The sequence below is a fragment of the Hordeum vulgare genome, chromosome 5H, assembly GCF_904849725.1.
Source record: "Hordeum vulgare subsp. vulgare chromosome 5H, MorexV3_pseudomolecules_assembly, whole genome shotgun sequence".
Classification (NCBI taxonomy): Eukaryota; Viridiplantae; Streptophyta; class Magnoliopsida; order Poales; family Poaceae; genus Hordeum; species Hordeum vulgare.
The window spans coordinates 579,752,320-579,765,954 of record NC_058522.1 but is presented as its reverse complement, the minus strand read 5'-3'; positions in this window follow the sequence as shown (position 1 = coordinate 579,765,954).

The window sequence follows — 13,635 nt, the reverse complement described above, 5'->3', positions numbered from 1 at the left end:
TTGGACAAACCTCCCACTTATGATTAACCCCCCTCTCAAGCATCCACAACTACGAAAGAAGAATTAAGACAAAGTCTAACCATAGCATTAAACTAGTGGATCCAAATCAGCCCCTTACGAAGCAATGCATAAACTAGGGTTTAAGCTTCTGTGACTCTAGCAACCCATCATCTACTTATTACTTTCCAATGCCTTCCTCTAGGCCCAAATAACGGTGAAGTGTTATGTAGTCGACGTTCACATAACACCACTAGAGGAAAAACAACATACAACGCATCAAAATATCGACGAATACCAAATTCACATGACTACTTATAGCAAGACTTATCCCATGTCCTCAGGAACAAAAGTGACTACTCACAAAGCATAATTATGTTCATGACCAGAGAGGTAATGAATAGCATCAAGGATCTGAACATATAATCTTCCATCGAGTAATCCAACTAGCATCAACTACAAAGAGTAATCAACACTACTAGCAACCTTACAAGTACCAATCGGAGTCGCGAGACAGAGATTGGTTACAAGAGATGAACTAGGGTTTGGAGATGAGATGGTGCTGATGTAGATGTTGATGGTGATGAGTCCCATCCGATGAGAGGAGTGTTGGTGATGACGATGGCGATGATTTCCCCCTCCGGGAGGGAAGTTTCCCTGTCAGGACGACCCTGCCGGAGCTCTAGATTGGTTCTGCTCAAGTTCCACCTCGTGGCAGCGGCGATTCCTCCCGAAAGCCTCCTCCTTATTTTTTCTGGAACGAAACCCTCCTTATAGCAAAAGAGGGGAGCTAGAGGGCCAACAGGGAGCCCACAAGCCCCCTAGGCGCGACCACGGGGGTAGGCCGCGCCTAGCAGGCTTGTGGCCTCCTCGCGGCTCCCCTCTGGTACTTGTTCCGTGCAGTATTTTTTATAAATTCCAAAATAATTCCTCGTTGATTTTCATGGCTTTTGGAGTTGCGCGGAATAGGTATCTCAAACTTGCTCCTTTTTCATACCAAAATTCCAGCTGCCGGCATTCTCCCTCTTCATGTAAACCTTGTAAAATAAGAGAGAAAAGGCATAAATATTGTACCGTGAAGTGTAATAACAGCCCGTAAAGCGATAAATATGAACATGAAAGCATGATGCAAAATGGACGTATCAACTCCCCCAAGCTTAGACCTCGCTTGTCCTCAAGCGAAAGCCGAGATCAATAAATATGCCCACATGTTTAGAGATAGAGGTGTCGACAAAACAAGATACGTAGATGCAGGCATCATGATCATAATCAGAACAACAATATCATCATATAATCTCGTATGCTAAAGTGATAATTCCTTCACAAAGTAAAGTATGGATCAAGAACCTTATTGAGAATTAACAACCAATAGCCTTTAGTCATTGAAGCAATTGCAATTTATCATAACGTCGGAAAGAGTCAAATAAGAGCTTGTAAAACAAATCCATATACTCAATCATCCTTCGTCTTCTACAATTGCTAAAACTCACGTGGTACTCATGAGATCAAAGTTTCAGTTGGACACATAGAAAGATAGGGGCTTATAGTTTTGCCTCCCAACTACTTACTGATACCTCCATTTTGCATCATGTTTTCATGTTGATATTTATAGCTTCTTGGGCTGTTATTTCACTTCACGGTACAATACTTATGCCTTTTCTCTCTTATTTTGCAAGGTTTACATGAAGAGGGAGAATGTTGTCAGCTGGAATTCTGGCCTGAAAAAGGAGCAAGTTTGAGATACCTATTCTGCGCAACTCCAAACGCCGTAAAAATCAACGATGATTTTTTTTCTCGATTTATAAAAATACTAGGCCAAAGAAGTGCCACAAGGGCGCCAGCAGGTGGCCACAAGCCTTCTAGGCGCGGCCACCCCCTGGTCGCGCCTAGGCTGCTTGTGGGCACCCAGCTGGCCCTCTGCTCCCCCTCTTCTGCTATATGAAGGGTTTCGTCCAGAAAAAAAAAATCAAGAGGAGGCTTTTTCGTGGATTCGCCGCCGCCACGAGGCAGAACTTGAGCAGAACCAATCTAGAGCAGGGTACTTGTAAGGATGCTAGTAGTGTTGATTACTCTTTGTAGTTGATGCTAGTTGGATTACTCGGTGGAAGATTATATGTTCAGATCCTTGATGCTATTCATTACCTCTCTGGTCATGAACATAATTATGCTTTGTGAGTAGTCACTTTTGTTCCTAAGGACATGGGATAAGTCTTGCTATAAGTAGTCATGTGAATTTGGTATTCGTCGATATTTTGATGCGTTGTATGTTGTTTTTCCTCCAGTGGTGTTATGTGAACGTCGACTACATAACACTTCACCATTATTTGGGCCTAGAGGAAGGCATTGGGAAGTGATAAGTAGATGATGGGTTGCTAGAGTGACAGAAGCTTAAACCCTAGTTTATGCGTTGCTTCGTAAGGGGCTGATTTGGATCCACTAGTTTAATGCTATGGTTAGACTTTGTCTTAATTCTTCTTTCGTAGTTGCGGATGCTTGCGAGAGGGGTTAATCATAAGTGGGATGCTTGTCCAAGTAAGGGCAGTACCCAAGCGCCGGTCCACCCACATACCAAACTATCAAAGTAACGAACGCGAATCATATGAACATGATGAAAACTAGCATGACAGAAATTCCCGTGTGTCCTCGGGAGCGTTTTTCCTCCTATAAGACTTTGTCCAGGCTTGTCCCTTGCTACAAAAGACATTGTGCCACTTTGCTGCACCTTTGCTACTTTTGTTACTTGTTGCTTGCTACGAATCATCTCACCACAAAATCACTTGTTACCGATAATTTCAGTGCTTGCAGATTTTACCTTGCTGAAAACCACTTGCCAGATCCTTCTGCTCCTCGTTGGGTTCGACACTTACTTATCGAAAGTACTACGATAGACCCCCTATATACTTGTGGGTCATCAAGACTCTTTTCTGGCGCCGTTGCCGGGGAGTGAAGGGCCTTTGGAAAGTGGAAATTGGTAAGGAAACATTCATATAGTGTGCTGAAATTTATTGACACTTGTCAGTATGGATACTAATCCTTTGAGGGTCTTGTTCGGGGTATATTCACCTCGAACGGAAGCACAAAGAGTTGATCCTCAACCTGCTGCACCTACTGAAAATATTTGCTTTGAATTTCCTTCGGGTATGCTTGAGAAACTGCTGGCTAATCCTTTTACTGGAGATGGAACATCACATCCAGACTTGCATCTAATCTATGTAGATAAAGTTTGTGGTTTATTTAAGCTTGCAGGTTTGCTCGAGGATGAGGTCAAGAAGAATGTCTTTCCTTTATCTTTGAAGGATAAGGCGTTGACATGGTATAGGCTATGTGATGATACTGGATCATGGGACTACAATCGGTTGAAATTGGAATTTCATCAAAAGTTTTATCCTATGCATTTAGTACATCGTGATCGGAATTATATTTATATTTTTTGACCTCGTGAGAGATAAAGCATCGCTCAAGCTTGGGGAGGCTTAAATCAATGTTATATTCATGCCCCAACCATGAGCTTGTTGGGGAACGTCGCATGGGAAACAAAAAATTTCCTACGCGCACGAAGACCTATCATGGTGATGTCCATCTACGAGAGGGGATGTGTGATCTACGTACCCTTGTAGACCGTACAGCAGAAGCGTTAGAGAACGCGGTTGATGTAGTGGAACGTCCTCACATCCCTCGATCCGCCCCGCGAACAATCCCGCGATCAGTCCCACGATCTAGTACCGAACGGACGGCACCTCCGCGTTCCGCACACGTACAGCTCGACGATGATCTCGGCCTTCTTGATCCAGCAAGAGAGACGGAGAGGTAGATGAGTTCTCCGGCAGCGTGACGGCGCTCCGGAGGTTGGTGGTGATCTAATCTCAGCAGGGCTCCGCCCGAGCTCCGCAGAAACGCGATCTAGAGGTAAAACCGTGGAGGTATGTGGTCGGGCTGCCGTGGCAAAAGTTGTCTCAAATCAGCCCTAATACCTTAGTATATATAGGAGGGAGGGGGAGGTAAGAGGCAGCCTCAAACCCTCAAGGTTTGGCCGAAATTGGAGGTGGAGGAGTCCTACTCCAATCCTACTTGGAGTAGGATTCCACCTTCCCACTTGGAAACTCTTTCCACCTTGTGTTTTTTCCTTCTCAAACCTTATGGGCCTTAGTGGGAACTTATTCCAGCCCACTAGGGGCTGGTTTATCTCTTCCCATAGCCCATGAGACCCCTTGGGGCGTGACACCCCTCCCGATGGTCCCCGGCACCCCTCCCGGCACTCCCGGTACACTACCGATGAGCCCGAAACTTTTCCGGTAATGCACGAAAACCTTCCGGTAACCAAATGAGGTCATCCTATATATCAATCTTCGTTTCCGGACCATTCCGGAAACCCTCATGACGTCCGTGATCTCATCCGGGACTACGAACAACATTCGGTAACCAACCATATAACTCAAATACGCATAAAACAACGTCGAACCTTAAGTGTGCAGACCCTGCGGGTTCGAGAACTATGTAGACATGACCCGAGAGACTCCTCGGTCAATATCCAATAGCGGGACCTGGATGCCCATATTGGATCCTACATATTCTACGAAGATCTTATCGTTTGAACCTCAGTGCCAAGGATTCATATAATCCCGTATGTCATTCCCTTTGTCCTTCGGTATGTTACTTGCCCGAGATTCGATCGTCAGTATCCGCATACCTATTTCAATCTCGTTTACCGGCAAGTCTCTTTACTCGTTCCGTAATACAAGATCCCGCAACTTACACTAAGTCACATTGCTTGCAAGGCTTGTGAATGATGTTGTATTACCGAGTGGGCCCCGAGATACCTCTCCGTCACACGGAGTGACAAATCCCAGTCTCGATCCATACTAACTCAACGAACACCTTTGGAGATACCTGTAGAGCATCTTTAGAGTCACCCAGTTACGTTGCGACGTTTGATACACACAAAGCATTCCTCCGGTGTCCGTGAGTTATATGATCTCATGGTCATAGGAACAAATACTTGACACGCAGAAAACAGTAGCAACAAAATGACACGATCAACATGCTACGTCTATTAGTTTGGGTCTAGTCCATCACATAATTCTCCTAATGATGTGATCCCATTATCAAGTGACAACACTTGCTTATGGCCAGGAAACCTTGACCATCTTTGATCAATGAGCTAGTCAACTAGAGGCTTACTAGGGACAGTGTTTTGTCTATGTATCCACACAAGTATTGTGTTTCCAATCAATACAATTATAGCATGGATAATAAACGATTATCATGAACTAAGAAATATAATAATAACTAATTTATTATTGCCTCTAGGGCATATTTCCAACAGTCTCCCACTTGCACTAGAGTCAATAATCTAGTTCACATCACCATGTGATTTTAACGAATCCAACACCCATATAGTTCTGGGGTTTGATCACGTCTTGCTCGTGAGAGAGGTTTTAGTCAACGGTTCTGAAACTTTCAGATCCGTGCGTTCTTTACAAATATTTATGTCATCTTATAGATGCTGCTACTACGTGCTATTCGGAAATGCTCCAAATATCTACTCTACTATACGAATCCGTTTCACTACTCATAGTTATCCGGATTAGTGTCAAAGCTTGCATTGACGTAACCCTTTACGACAAACTCTTCAACCACCTCCATAATCGAGAAAAATTCCTTAGTCCATTAGTTACTAAGGATAAATTTCGACCGCTGCTAGTGATTCAATCATGGATCACTCTCTGTACCTCTCAACATACTTTGAGTCAAGGCACACTACAGGTGCGGTACACAGCATGGCATACTTTAGATTCTACGGCTAAGGCATAGAAGACGACCTTCGTCTATTCTCTTTATTCTGCCGTGGTCGGGTTTTGAGTCTTACTCAAATTCACACCTCACAACGCAACCAAGAACTCCTTCTTTGCTGGTCTATTTTGAACTCTTTCAAAAACTTGTCAAGGCATGCATCTTGTTGAAACTTCTATTAAGCACTTTCGATCTATCTCCATAGATCTTTGATACTCAACGTTCAAGTAGCGTAATCCAGGTAGTCCTTTGAAAACTTCTTTCAAACAACCTTGTATGCTTTACAGAAATTCTACATTACTTCTGATCCACAATATGTCAACCACATATACCTATCAGAAATTCTATAGTGCTCCCACTCACTTCTCTGGAAATACAAGTTTCTCATAAACCTTGTACAAACCCAAAATCTTTGATCATCTCATCAAAGTGTATATTCCAACTCCGCGATGCTTGCACGAGTCCATTGAAGGATCACTGGAGCTTGCATACTTGCTAGTATCTTTAGGATCGACAAAACCTTCTGGTTGTATCACATACAATGTTTGCTCAAGGAAACCGTCGAGAAAACAATGTTTTGACATCCTACGTGCAATATTTCATAAATAATGCATCAACAACTAACATAATTCTAACAGACTTTTAGCATCGCTACGAGTGAGAAAGTCTCATCATAGTCAACTGTTTGATCTTATCGAAAACATCTTTGCGACAAGTCGAGCTTTTCTTAATAGTGACTTATCACCATCATCGTCTGTCTTCTTTTAAAGATCCATTTTTACTCAATAGTCCTATGACCATCAAGTAGTTCTACCAAAGTCTACACTTTGTTTTCACACATGGATCCTCTCTCGGATTTCATGGCTTCCAGCCATTTGTCAGAATCTGGGCCCACCATCGCTTTCTCCATAACTCGTAGGTTCACTGTTGCTCAACAACATGACCTCCAAGACAGGGTTACCGTACTACTCTGCAGCAGTACGCGACCTTGTCGACCTACGAGGTTTGTAGTAACTTGATTCGTAGCTCAATGATCATCATCATCAGCTTCCACTTCAATTGGTGTAGGCGCCACATGAACAACTTCCTACGCCCTGCTATACACTGGTTGAAGTGATGGTTCAATAACCTCATCAAGTTCTACTACCCTCCCACTCAATTCTTTCGAGAGAAACCTTTCCTCGAGAAAGGATCCGTTTCTAGAAACAAACACTTTGCTTTCGGATCTGAGATAGGAGATGTACCCAACTGTTTTGGATATCCTATGAAGATGCATTTATCCGCTTTGGGTTCGAGCTTATCAGACTGAAACTTTTCCACATAAGTGTCGAAACCCCAAACTTTCAAGAAACGACAGTTTAGATTTCTCTAAACCTCAGTCTATACTGTGTCATCTCAACGGAAATACGCGGTGCCCTATTTAAAGTGAGTGCGGTTGTCTCTAATGCATAACCCATAAACGATAGTGGTAATTCGATAAGAGACATCATAGTATGCACCATACCAAATAGTGCGTGGCTATGACGTTCAGACATATCATCACACTATGATGTTCCAGGTGGCATGAACTGCGAAACAATTTCCACATTGTCTTAACTGCGTACCAAAACTCGTAACTCAGATATTCATTTCCATGATCATATCGTAGACAGTTTATCCTCTTGTTACGACGAACTTCACTCTGAAACGGAATTGAACTTTTCAACATTTCAGACTTGTGATTCATTAAGTAAATACTCCTGTATCTACTCAAATTGTCAGTGAAGTAAGAACATAATGATATCCACTACGTGCCTCAGCACCCATTGGACTGCATACATCCAAATGTATCACTTCCAACAAGTTACTATCTTATTTCATCTCAATGAAAACAAGGCCTTGCTCATGTGGTATGATTTGCATGTCACTAGTGATTCGAAATCAGGTGAGTACAAAGATCCATCAGCATGGAGCCTCTTCATGCAATTTATACTAACATGACTCAAGCGGCAGTGCCACAAGTAAGTGGTACTATCATCATTAACTCGTAACTTTTGGCACCAATATCATGAACATGTGTAACACTACGATCGAGATTCAATAAACCATTGAAGGTGAATATTCAAGAAAATAGAGTAACCATTATTCTCCTTAAATGAATAATCGTATTGCAATAAACACGATCCAATCATGTTCATGCTTAACGTAAGCACCAAATAACAATTATTTAGGTTTAACACCAATCCCGATGGTAGAGGGAGCGTGCGACGTTTGATCATATCAACCTTGGAAACACTTCCAACACGTATCGTCACCTCGCCTTTAACTAGTCTCCGTTTATGTCGTAGCTTTCATTTCGTGTTACTAATCACTTAGCAACCGAACCGGTATCCAACACCCTCATGCTACTAGGAGTACTAGTAAAGTACACATCAACATCATGTATATCAAATACACTTCTTTCGACTTTTGCCAGCCTTCTTATCTACCAAGTATCTAGAGTTGCTCCGCCTCAGTGACTGTTCCCCTCATTACAGAAGCACTTAGTCTCGGGTTTGGGTTTAATCTTGGGTCTCTTCTTTAGTGCAGCAACTGTTTTGCCGTTTCACGAAGTATCCCTTCCAGCCCTTGCCCTTTTTGAAACTTAGTGGTTTTACAAACCATCAACTATTGACGCTCCTTCTTGATTTCTACTTTCGCAGTGTCAAACATCGCGAATCGCTCAAGGATCATTGTATCTATCCTTGATATGTTATAGTTCATCACGAAGCTCTCACAGCTTTGGTGGCAGCGACTTTGGAGAACCATCACTATCTCATCTGGAAGATTAACTCCCACTTGATTCAAGTGATTGTCGTACTCAGACAATCTGAGCACACGCTCAACGATTGAGATTTTCTCCTTTACTTTGTGGACAAAGAATCTTGTTGGAGGTCTCGTACCTCTTAACAAGGGCACAAGCATGAAATCACAATTTCATCTCTTTAGAACATCACTTATGTTCCGTGACGTTTTACAACGTTTTCGGCGCCTTGCTTCTAAGCCATTAAGTATTTTGCACTGAACTATCGTGTAGTCATCAGAAACGTGTATGTCGGATGTTCATAGCATCCACAGACGACGCTCGAGGTGTAGCACACCGAGTGGTGCATTAAGGACATAATCCTTCTGCGCAGCAACGAGGACAATCCTCGGTTTTACAAACCCAGTCTGCAAAGTTTTGCTACTATCAATTTTCAACTAAATTTTCTCTAGAAACATATAAAAACAGTAGAGCTATAGCGCAAGCTACATCGTAATTCGCAAAGACCATTAGACTATGTTCATGAAAATTAGTTCAATTAATCATATTACTTAAGAACTCCCACTCAAAAAGTACATCTCTCTAGTCATTTGAGTGGTACATGATCCAAATCCACTATCTCAAGTCCGATCATCACGTGAGTCGAGAATAGTTTCAGTGGTAAGCATCTCTATGCTAATCATATCAACTATACGATTCATGCTCGACCTTTCGGTCTCATGTGTTCCGAGGCCATGTCTGCACATGCTAGGCTCGTCAAGATTAACCCGAGTGTTCCGCGTGCGCAACTGTTTTGCACCCGTTGTATGTGAACGTTGAGTCTATCACACCCGATCATCACGTGGTGTCTCGAAACGACGAACTGTAGCAACGGTGCACAGTCGGGGAGAACACAATTTCGTCTTAAAATTTTAGTGAGAGATCACCTCATAATGCTACCGTCGTTCTAAACAAAATAAGGTGCATAAAAGGATTAACATCACATGCAATTCATAAGTGACATGATATGGCCATCATCACGTGCTTCTTGATCTCCATCACCAAAGCACCGGCACGATCTTCTTGTCACCGGCTCACACCATGATCTCCATCATCATGATCTCCATCAACGTGTCGCCATCGGGGTTGTCGTGCTACTCATGCTATTACTACTAAAGCTACGTCCTAGCAAAATAGTAAACGCATCTGCAAGCACAAACGTTAGTTATAAAGACAACCCTATGGCTCCTGCCGGTTGCCGTACCATCGACGTGCAAGTCGATATTTCTATTACAACATGATCATCTCATACATCCAATATATCACATCACATCGTTGGCCATATCACATCACAATCATACCCTGCAAAAACAAGTTAGACGTCCTCTAATTTTGTTGTTTGCATGTTTTACGTGGTGACCATGGGTATCTAGTAGGATCGCATCTTACTTACGCAAACACCACAACGGAGATATTTGAGTTGCTATTTAACCTCATCCAAGGACCTCCTCGGTCAAATCCGATTCAACTAAAGTTGGAGAAACCGACACTTGCCAGTCATCTTTGAGCAAAGGGGGTTACTCGTAACGATGAAACCAGTCTCTCGTAAGCGTACGAGTAATGTCGGTCCAAGCCGCTTCAATCCAACAATACCGTGGAATCAAGAAAAGACTAAGGAGGGCAGCAAAACGCACATCACCGCCCACAAAAAACTTTTGTGTTCTACTCGAGAAGACATCTACGCATGAACCTAGCTCATGATGCCACTGTTGGGGAACGTCACATGGGAAACAAAAAATTTCCTACGCGCACGAAGACCTATCATGGTGATGTCCATCTACGAGAGGGGATGTGTGATCTACGTACCCTTGTAGACCGTACAGCAGAAGCGTTAGAGAACGCGGTTGATGTAGTGGAACGTCCTCACGTCCCTCGATCCGCCCCGCGAACAATCCCGCGATCAGTCCCACGATCTAGTACCGAACGGACGGCACCTCCGCGTTCCGCACACGTACAGCTCGACGATGATCTCGGCCTTCTTGATCCAGCAAGAGAGACGGAGAGGTAGATGAGTTCTCCGGCAGCGTGACGGCGCTCCGGAGGTTGGTGGTGATCTAATCTCAGCAGGGCTCCGCCCGAGCTCCGCAGAAACGCGATCTAGAGGTAAAACCGTGGAGGTATGTGGTCGGGCTGCCGTGGCAAAAGTTGTCTCAAATCAGCCCTAATACCTTAGTATATATAGGAGGGAGGGGGAGGTAAGAGGCAGCCTCAAACCCTCAAGGTTTGGCCGAAATTGGAGGTGGAGGAGTCCTACTCCAATCCTACTTGGAGTAGGATTCCACCTTCCCACTTGGAAACTCTTTCCACCTTGTGTTTTTTCCTTCTCAAACCTTATGGGACTTAGTGGGAACTTATTCCAGCCCACTAGGGGCTGGTTTATCTCTTCCCATAGCCCATGAGACCCCTTGGGGCGTGACACCCCTCCCGATGGTCCCCGGCACCCCTCCCGGCACTCCCGGTACACTACCGATGAGCCCGAAACTTTTCCGGTAATGCACGAAAACCTTCCGGTAACCAAATGAGGTCATCCTATATATCAATCTTCGTTTCCGGACCATTCCGGAAACCCTCATGACGTCCGTGATCTCATCCGGGACTACGAACAACATTCGGTAACCAACCATATAACTCAAATACGCATAAAACAACGTCGAACCTTAAGTGTGCAGACCCTGCGGGTTCGAGAACTATGTAGACATGACCCGAGAGACTCCTCGGTCAATATCCAATAGCGGGACCTGGATGCCCATATTGGATCCTACATATTCTACGAAGATCTTATCGTATGAACCTCAGTGCCAAGGATTCATATAATCCCGTATGTCATTCCCTTTGTCCTTCGGTATGTTACTTGCCCGAGATTCGATCGTCAGTATCCGCATACCTATTTCAATCTCGTTTACCGGCAAGTCTCTTTACTCGTTCCGTAATACAAGATCCCGCAACTTACACTAAGTCACATTGCTTGCAAGGCTTGTGAATGATGTTGTATTACCGAGTGGGCCCCGAGATACCTCTCCGTCACACGGAGTGACAAATCCCAGTCTCGATCCATACTAACTCAACGAACACCTTTGGAGATACCTGTAGAGCATCTTTATAGTCACCCAGTTACGTTGCGACGTTTGATACACACAAAGCATTCCTCCGGTGTCCGTGAGTTATATGATCTCATGGTCATAGGAACAAATACTTGACACGCAGAAAACAGTAGCAACAAAATGACACGATCAACATGCTACGTCTATTAGTTTGGGTCTAGTCCATCACATAATTCTCCTAATGATGTGATCCCATTATCAAGTGACAACACTTGCTTATGGCCAGGAAACCTTGACCATCTTTGATCAATGAGCTAGTCAACTAGAGGCTTACTAGGGACAGTGTTTTGTCTATGTATCCACACAAGTATTGTGTTTCCAATCAATACAATTATAGCATGGATAATAAACGATTATCATGAACTAAGAAATATAATAATAACTAATTTATTATTGCCTCTAGGGCATATTTCCAACAGAGCTCTCGAGAGAAATTATCATTCAGAACTTCTATGCTTGGCTTTCTCATGATGTTCGCACCATGCTCGACACTTCTTGTACCGGTTCTTTTATGAAGAGAGATATTGACTTCAGATGGAATTTATTGGAGAGAATTAAACGCAACTCTGAAGATTGGGAGCTTGAAGAAGGTAAGGAGTCAGGTATGAATTTCAAGTTTGATTGCGTTAAATCCTTTGTTGAAACAAATATTTTTTGTGACTTTAGCGCTAAGTATGGACTTGACTTTGAGATAGTAGCTTCACTGTGTGAATATTTTGCTGCTCATATTGATCTCCCCAAAGAGAAGTGGTTTAAATATCATCCTCCTTTAGAAGTCAATGTAGTTAAAACCACTCCAGTTGAAGAGAGAGTCATTGCCTATAATGATCCTGTTGTTCCCAGTGCTTACATTGAGAAACCACCTTTCCCTGTTAGGATAAAGGATCATTCTAAAGCTTCAACTGTGATACGTAGAGGCTATATTAGAAGACCTACACCCCCTGAGAAAATTAGAGTTGAACTTAGCATTGCTATTATCAAAGATCTTCTGTCGGACGATGTTGAGGGACATGATATTCACTTCTGTGAAGATGCTGCTAGAATTGCTAACCCTCACGCTAGAGACAAACATAGGCCTGTTGTTGGCACGCCTGTTGTTTCTGTTAAGATAGGAGATCATTGCTACCATGGTTTATGTGACGTGGGTGCTAGTGTTAGTGCAGTACCTCAATCCTTATATGATGAAATCAAAGACGAGATTGCACCTATTGAGATAGAGCCTATTGATGTCACTATTCAGCTTGCCAATAGAGATACTATCTGCCCTGTGGGACTTGTTAGGGATGTTGAAGTCTTGTGTGGTAAAATGAAGTATCCTACTGATTTCCTCGTTCTTGCACAAGATAGCTTTTATCCAATCATATTTGGCAGACCTTTTCTCAATATCGTCAATGCTCATATTGACTGTGAGAAGCAAACTGTCACTGTTGGCTTTGAAGGTGTGTCACATGAGTTCAATTTTTCCAAGTTTGGTAGACAACCTCATGAAAAAGAGTTGCCTAGTAAGGATGAAACTATTGCCTTAGCTTCTATTGCCGTGCCTCTTACTGATCCCTTAGAGCAATACTTGCTTGAGCATGAAAATGATATGCATATGGATGAAAGGGATGAGATAGATAGAGTTGTCTTAGAACAATATCCTATCCTTAAGAACAACTTGCATGTTGAACTGCTTGGGGATCCACCCCCACCAAAGGGTGATCCTGTGTTCGAGCTTAAACAGTTGCCTGATACTCATAAGTATGCTTATCTTGATGAAAAGGAGATATATCCTGTTATTATTAGTGCTAGCCTCTCAGAGCATGAAGAAAAGAAGCTACTAAAAACTCTGAGGAAGCACCATGGTGCTATTGGATATACTATTGATGATCTTAAGGGCATTAGTCCCACTCTATGCCAGCACAAGATCAAAACTGATCCTGATTC